This window comes from Podarcis bocagei (genome assembly GCF_964188305.1).
Source record: "Podarcis bocagei genome assembly, chromosome: Z".
Lineage (NCBI taxonomy): Eukaryota > Metazoa > Chordata > Lepidosauria > Squamata > Lacertidae > Podarcis > Podarcis bocagei.
In genome coordinates, this window is record NC_138140.1 from 32127672 (window position 1) to 32136812 (window position 9141).

Consider the following 9141-nt stretch of genomic DNA (forward strand, 5'->3'; position numbering starts at 1 on the left):
TCAATCCCTGCTGGCACCTCCATATGGCCAAGACAATTCACCGACATCTTAAGTGTGACTTTCTCCTGATATACACATTTTCATGTGCAGTTTTGCCTAACGTACACATTTTTCCAAAGCAATATTTTCTAATATAATTGATTTTTGAATGATATTTTTTCCGCTAACGCATACATTTTCCTGCACATTTTTTACCCTAGCCCATGCTGTTTACTACACATTTCTTGGCTGGAGAACTGCATTGCAAAATCAAAGATGTGCCCATTTCAAATGATAGCTCTGTTTTGGTTTGCATGTTGATTTGTTTGGTTTGCAGGTAGGCTTGCTTTTGAATGCAAGCGGAAAGGGAAATTTCAGCAGATGCAGCTGTCCTGATGTAATTTGAAGCAGACCCAAAATTGTACCCCACCCTTCTGGTGTTGATCCTCTAATCCAGGCATGTCTAGCAGGTAGATCGTGACTAGTAGATCTCTGGACATCTGTGGTAGATCACTGGTAGATCACTGGCTCCCCCCAAAGAAGCTCAACAACTTTGGCTCCCCTAAAAAAAGCTCAGCATTTCTGACCAGCACCCCAAAAACGTGCCTTCCTCCTTCCAAAAAACCTCAACTAGTTTGACCTGAACCCCCCAAAAGGGGGTAGGTCATGTTAAAAAATATAAATGATTGGAGCATTAATAATGGAGAAGAAGTTAGTAAATGAAAGAAGTTAATATTATTAGAAATATGAATTTGGAGAACTGCTAATTAGGTGATAAAATGAAATTCAGTTAGAGGGGATTCGAGGAAGTCAATTATCAATGTAATGAAATTAGGATTTGGAAGTTAAAACTCTTTTTTATGTGTTTTTCTTTATTTTTGTGCATTGTAATGTTTTTCTTTCTCTTTTCTCTTTGTTTCTTTTGTATGTGATTAATGTGAAAACTAATAAAATTTTTTAGAAAAAAACAACAAAAGGGGGTAGATCATTGCCAGTTTTTAACTCTGAGTAGATCGCAGTCTCTTGGGAGTTGGCCACCCCTGGTCTAATCCATGTGTGGAGAACTTTTGACCATCCAGATGTTGCTGAACTACAACTCCCATCAGCCCCAGCCAGAATGGCCAATGACCAGGGATTATGGAAGCTCACATCTGGATGGCCCAAGATGACCCTTCAGACACCAGTTCATCTATTTTCCTCTTCCCCACAATGCCACCTGAACCTGGGAGCTTCACCCTACTGCATCACAGCTAGGCCACTCAAATTTGTAGGGAAGACCATTCTCTGAGCTTCCCATGCAAATGCATTTCACATAGGCTCGCAGGAACAGGGCACATAAAAAAATATTTTATTTTTTTGGAGTAGGAGAGATCATATCCAGCCAACACCCTTTAATTGGCAAAGAACTTTGTGCAAGATCAGCACCTCAACGCCACAAGCTGTTGTAAGGAGAGGACAGGAGTTTTGTTTAAGAGAGTTCTCACACATGGGAAAATTTTTACAGCCCTACCAAAGCCTTTAAGGCATCTGACTCTTTTGGTGTGTTTTTTTTTTACTTTTCTCAAAGACAAAAAGCAAAAAATATCACAAATGCATCAAGTGAAGCTTTTCCTAACATGGAGAGGCAACAACAGGAATGCTTCACTTCCTGAAATTCTGTCTGGTCTGTGGTTCCCAAAGGCAAAAGTGGCAATCCTAAAGCCAGGCAATGAGCTTCTTTGCCAACATGCAGGTGGAAAATATATTAAGAGCCTGCGGTCTCCTTATTATACCCAACTGCAGTCATCGCTTGCAGAAATCAAAGGGGCAAAAAACAGGCACACCAACACACTAGTCATGCTTCTGGATGTTTTTAGCCAATTACAACTCTGCCTAACTGGAGCCTATTCATAGCCAGACATTATCTTGCCTTGAAGATACCAGCTTTGGGGAGCAACATGCAAAAACCAAATATATTTTATTTATCTTTCATCATTCATCCTTCAGTACACAAAAATTGTCATTCCCCCCCCCCCAGTAGGATGTGAGTTGGAGGAGGAGTTAGCAGCCAGCAGCGTTTATATTTAGGTGATTGCAGCCTCTGCCAGATCATGACCAGGACTTCTAAACAGAGGTGCTGGTGAGGGAATTTTGAGGGGAAGGCCCTGAACACTGTCTCTCAGTGTGTGTAGGACCAAGATTCATGTGAACGGCAAGGGAGATGCTGCAGCGTCCTGCAACATCTGTGCCACAGTGCAAAACTACACCTTCAGCAAAGGGACGCGGGTGGCGCTGTGGGTAAAACCTCAGTGCCTAGGACTTGCCGATCGCATGGTCGGCGGTTCGAATCCCCGCGGCGGGGTGCGCTCCCGTCATTCGGTCCCAGTGCCTGCCAACCTAGCAGTTCGAAAGCACGTCAAAGTGCAAGTAGATAAATAGGGACCGCTTACCAGCGGGAAGGTAAATGGTGTTCCGTGTGCTGCACTGGCTCGCCCGATGCAGCTTGTCACGCTGGCCACGTGACTCGGATGTGTCTGCAGACAGCACTGGCTCCCGGCCTCTTAAGTGAGATGGGCGCACAACCCTAGAGTCTGTCAAGACTGGCCCGTACGGGCAGGGGTACCTTTACCTTTACACCTGCAGCAAAGGCACCATCTTGTGGCATCTTGGCACCCACAAAATTTCCACTGCAGCTGCTCGGCCGGGCGACCCAACATGTCACACATGTGACATCATATGGGCTCCAGAGAAACGGGTTGGGGCCTGGATGGGTGCACGCATGCGCAGCCAAGGGGATGGGTGCCTGCACAGATAGCCCAACAATGGCTGCCACAATTTCAGTCTCAGGTCGCAGAGCAGAGGGGAGGCGAGAGCGACACGAGGAGCCACATCCAGCGGGCAGGAGGAGACCCTGCTGAGGTCAGAGCAGCACAAAGCCACCCAAGGGCTATTGGTTTAGGTCAGAAGAGTTGCACTAGCGAGGCAGCAGCTCTTAAAGGCTTCGGCATCCAAAGCAGTTGTAGGGCACCTAGCAGGCCGGAGATGGGTGACACTGGGCAGCTCTGAATCTTCTCCTGCCTCTGATTCTTGCCCCCTGGCTGGTACAAATCACTGACCCGCTCTCCCAAGTCAGACTCCAGCCTCTGTTCCCTGAGTGCGACCCGCCAGTAATCTGATGGAGAAGCAGTGCCAGTTTCTTGCAAGATCTCATCAAAATTGTAAGAGATCTCACCAAAATCTAATGAGTTCTTGTGCAAAATGCACACTGAAGTCTGAAGCCCCCCCCCCCAGTTGTCAGAATAGCAAGAACCCCAAGGATGGTTTTTCCTCTTCTCTAAATTATGCTGTTCGAATTCCTGATCTGCAGTAATTTTGACCTAGGTGTGTACTTTTATATGCAGGTCAATCCACTAAGAGTCATGTGGTGCAGTAGACCACACACATGCACACAAACACACACACACCGAGGCACTGTTTTGCACCTGGCTCTATGCAGTGGGCCAGGAGCAAAATCCCTTCTCTGATGAAAATGGTGCCAACAGGTGGATTTCCCCTGGAAGTAAATAATTTTCCCTAGTGAGCCAGCAGAGCTTCAATTTTCCCCTCTCCTCTTCCTGCTATTTGTATTCTAAAACAAACAAACAAGCTGCAAGTTGAATGTGAAGAGGCACAACTTCGGCCTTTAAAGGGCTGTGCAAAGGTTGACCTGGGTTTCCCCTCCTTCCTGGAATAATTATGTTGGTTCATATTCTCTTTCTCTGTGTGTAGTTAGTAGATCCATTTGGAATGCTGCAATTACACTGCCAATGATGTTAAGAATTACTCAATGCAAACGCCAGTCAGAAGGAATATTGGGTGACAAAGTACACTGCTGTTTCCTGGTCCATGTTTTAAAATGATTACAAGTCGAAGGACACAGATGGGCACGATGCCCAGAAATGCTGAATGGCACTCACCCACTCCTGTCTTTCAAATTCTGCCTTAGCCAAGAAGATTTAACACAAGAAATGAGGATGGAGAGCAAAGGAAAGGTGACGTGGACAGAAGATGGTTACAAACCCATCTGCACCAGGGTGTGGAGTTAAGGTGATTAGTAAGGAATTCTTCTTAGCTACGTAAGTCATCGTTCAGGATGTATTCAGTACATTTAGTCAACTAAAGGATGACTTACACCAATGTGAGCCTGCCCAAATGCTCAACTCCAGGCCAGGTTCAAGGTTGTTGTCTTATTTCACAAAGCTCTAACTTGAGCGCAAAGTTCCTTTAAGACCAGAGGGTTTGACTCTTAAACCACACAGAGAACTACAGCTCTGTGATGGAGGTCTCCTAACATCTCGCAGCATCCTTAACAACCCACAGCTTCCAGAATTCTTTGCGGGGAGACATTTTTTGAGTGGCACCATCGCGCTTTAAATGCACAGTGTGGGAAGTGAAGATCAGCCGTGGCTGAGGATATGTGGAAAAGCACTTGGGAAGGAGGTGTAAAAAAAATCCTGCTTGCTGACCGTTTCTGCCTTTACCCCCACACCACACACATATCTCTCTAGGACAAAATTCCAGCCGCATATTGGGAATTGCATTCTGTGGGGCGTTCGTGTTGTGCACCTCCTCTGGTGTTTGGGGTGCAACTCGCGGTGTCTGTTGGCGCTGGAACCAGATGCAGACCAGGTACTGTTGACAAATATAAGGTCAGGGTGGACTTTGGTATTTTGCATTTCAGCGGCGCCCTGTGCACAGTCAAAATTCAGCGCCCCCTCGCCTCTCACCTTCCGTTCCACTCAGTTCACTATGTCATTGTTGCAGTGCCATGCAGCACCCCCTAGGCTCGGTTCCCAGTGTGGCAGAACTGGTAATGCTGCCCAAAATCTTCCTCTGATGAAGTAAAGGCAGACTTACTGGCCATTATCACAGAGCTAGAATGCAAGCCCTGTCTCAGTGAAATATAAATTTGAAACCTGGCAGGTGAGAGAAAACAGGGTGTGAAATAGACAGAGTCTGTGCACAACTATCTGTGCAAGGGCGCACATGCATGGATGGGGTGGGGCTGGGGGAGACATTTCATACGTCATATAGTCCCTTCCATTTCTAGGGATTATAGTTCTGTGAGGGGAAATCTCAAACGTTGTCCCATCTTGTGATTTATCTCCGCACATCTTTATGCCTTGTCCACCCTTTCCTGGGTTATTCCTGGTGGCGGGGGGGGGGGGGGAGCTGTTTGTCCTGCACCCAGCCTCCATTCAAGGAAACAGCTCTCTTATGCCCCACCCACCCCCAGTTACAGCCATAGAAAGCTTTGGCAGCACACTGGCAGTAAAACAGAATCAACTCAGACCATCAAAGATCTGGGAGAAAGGCAACTCTTTACTTGAAATCACGCACATGTCAACAAAGGCAGCAGGTGGGCCTCAGGGGAGAGAGCATTCCACACAGGGGGAGCCACAACTGAAAAGGCCTTGCCCCTTGGGATCACACGCTGGGCCTCCCTTAGGGGAGGGAAACAGAGAAAGGCCTCTTTTTATGAAGTTGTGCTTTCGGGAAGGGGGGGGTAGATGGAAGGGCTCCTCCCTCCCCTCTCCCTCCATACTAGAACATGGAGCTCATCCCATTAAACTGTTTGGAAGTAGATTCAGTACAGACAAAAGAAAGTACTTTCACATAACATATCAGTGGCATATAAAATCCAGTGTTACTAGATGTGGGCTGTGCCCATTAGTTTAGAAGGCTGTAAAGCGGATGAGAGATATTCATGGGAATATAGGTCTATAATTCCTTTTATTATTCCCTGGGGTGTGAGTGCTGTTGCCTATGTTGCCCAAACAGCACCACCCAACCACAAGAAGGAGGTACTGTAGCACCCTGCTTGTGGTTAACGCTTAGCTGGAATGAAATATTCAACGCAGCAACAGAGAAATTAAAATAATAATTTATTTGTCAGACAAATAAATAAGAGGCACAGTGGTATATGGTTACCAAGCTCTGGCCTGCCTCCTGCCATTATGGCCAGCCCTTATATTTCCTTAATCCACCCCCCTTTGCTCCTCCTGTGGCTGCCTCTGTTCAATCAGCCTGCTTGAATTTCCTATTGGCTGATTGCTATAACCAATTTTAAGATACACTCATATCCTCCTGTCCTTATATGGAACACAAAGAGCTATATATTGTTACATCTATAAATGACAAATAAGTAGTAATATATCTTACATGTGTCTCAACAAGGAATCTTAATTACCAGCTCACCTCTTGCCTTCCTTGCCCTATTGCCTTCTAAAACAAATGGTTAATAATTTTAAAATTTTATCTTGAACAGATGTCAGAGACCTTGGGTTCACATAAACATTGAAAGATCTCCTTCATTTGAAGGTTTCTAAACAAATGTCTGACAACTAATATATCAGAACTGTTTGGATGGCGTCTCTTGTCTAGGAGGAAAACACTGTCAAGGTTCTCTAAGCAGCTGGTCTTGTGCCTGGCATGAAACTTTTGAAAGTCTAAGCCCATTTACCTGATCAAGATATAAGCCAATATATGCCTTGATTAAAAATGCAGTCTATATTCAGATGCCACATTCCCCCCTTTCAAGCTCAAGGACCTTGGTACCAAGCGTCCTTGATAGCTTGATCTGCATCATATTCCTAAGGTAAAGCTGTGTATAGGGCCATGATATGAGGTAGAGTTTCATTCGAAATCATCTTGCTAATTGTACTTCTAAAACATGAAATGATACATGGCATCATACATAAAACCATTACCACTACTGTCAAGAAAAACAAGCAAGACAATAATATCCCTTTGAGTCCTGTGACATTAGGTAACCATCCCATATCCCATCCTTCCCTTGTTTGTACTGGGACATGTGCTATACTCTCCATCTTTGTGGCCAACACACGGATTGCCTCACCATTATCAGAAATGTTAAAGCAACAGGCATTCCCTGTCAAGTTCAAGACTCCACATAGGCCTCCCTGCTTGGCAAGTACATAATCCATTCCCATTTTCAGCTGCAAAATGCGGCTCTACTTTCATCCAACTGTTGTGCAATAAGTCTCAAACTCTGGGCCGTTACATTGGTTACAAGTTCCACTACTGCTTGCAATCAAATTATTCTGTTTAGATTATAAATAGGATCCCGTGCCCCTTGTATGAGCTCACCAGGATTCCAGGAGGCAGGATCATAATAGGCTATAATGCGCTCTGGTGGCCAATCATCAGTACCACTCCAACTTTGGGTACTTCCTCCTGCTATATGAGAAATATCAGCGTTTCTTCGTGTTCGCTTAGCTGAACTAGTGGGCATAATCCACATTGGTGGTAATACCCATCCCAGGAAACAAGTCCCACTTCATTTGGAAGGGAGTTTCTTGTATGCCCATTCTCCACATATCCACCACAACCATCGGGTCTGAGGGTTTTGGTATGTGGAGTGCATAAGGCGAAATATCAAAAGAGGTAGAGAGTTCACAGTGCAGTATGTTAGATTGCCTTTCTCTGTCACAGTTATGTTCCATACCACTTTCCATGCATGAATAAAAGGGGTTGCACAGGGCAAGGTATTCCGAGTTCGATAGGTAGTACCGTTTGCCCAGGTATGACTATTCTTAATATAATCCCAAGTATAGTGGCAATGAGAAGAGCCTATCATGGTAGAATCAGCTGCATCTGATGATTTATGTACACAGAATTCCCCTTGTACAGGTATAACTCGTAATGTTTAGTTGAGTTCCATCCGGGGAAATTCTGTACTTCTGTTTGGTGTGGCATTTCGCTTACCATACCAATAGCATTTAATGGTATCGGTAATAAGGGCATACCTCCCTCTGAATCATCTGGCCCAAGAGAGCAAACAAGGCAATTAGTCCTATTTGCAACATTGGCTTACCATTTCAGCTAAACCTACCCACATATTGTGGTCATAGCGGAATCCATATTTAGCAAATTTGGTCAGATTCAAGGACCCTTCCCCTTCCCAAGGGATCAGGATTAATAATAAAATCATGTTGATGTCTAGCATATGCATTCCTTCCACAAAAGATTACCTTATTGTGATAGCATAAAAATATTAGCCCCTATATAATTCCCCCAGTGACAGAAATGGGGAACCACCAAGACCAAAACATATATCCCAAGGATCCCCAATGTGTAATATCTCTGATAATTGTTCCACAAGGGGGCAGTCAATCAATTGTATAAGAGAATCTTCCCTTTCTCAGTCGCTGGTTCAGACGCTCCTCAAGCTTCAGGCGTGCGCAGGTCAGCCAGCTTCCAGGGTGTGGCTGCAGCAGGCCGGTCGTCTAATGTTGCCCGTGACCTAGCCCGTTCCCCGTAGGGCTAGATACAGGGGTTTTTGGAGAGAGTCAGTTTTAAAGGATTAGAGGGGTCACCTTTGCACGTCCAACTGTCTTCGGACTTCTTCAAACGGGAGTGATGAATCCAGGGGGGTCACCTCAGCTACCTTCACCGCTGTTGGAGTAGAGAGCAAGACGGTGTAAGGTCCACGCCACTTAGGTGCAAGTGGATCACGTTTCCACTCTTTCACCCATATGCTATGCCAGCCTGAAGCTGATGAATCGGCACGGCAATGCTGCACTGCGTGCGCTCGAGGGCCCACCTGTTAAGATAAAACAAACAAACAAACAAACAAACAAACACGGGAGAGAGACAAAAACACGGGAGAGAGATTGCACTTGTCCCTGTGTCACATGGTCTCTTATTTGTTTGAGGTCAGTTGGAATATCCTGAACAAAGGAGGGCGGCCTCCCATACAGGAGCTCAAAAGGTGACAACTTAAGTCTTTTTGTGGGTGTGCACCGAACACGAAACAGTGTTATGGGTAACACGTCTACCCTCCTGAGACTTTAGACATATTAGTGGGCTTCTGGCATGCCCTGCAGATACCTTGCACAAGCGTCTGGCGATAGGTGGTAAGCCTGGCCAGGTGAATTGCATTATTTGGATCCCAATTAGGATCTTCCAAGGGAAAGTTGTCCTGGAGATGACGGTCAATATTATAAATATTTCCCACTCTGGCCTGCTCACGCAAATATATCTGTGCCTTTTCAATTATGTCTCTCCTTTCCTCAGTGGTGAAGAGAGTATTCAGGAGCTGGCGACAATCTGTCCAAGTAGGACTATGAGTATTTACTATTGAGGTCACCAAGTCCATCATAGCCTGAGGTTTTTCTGCGG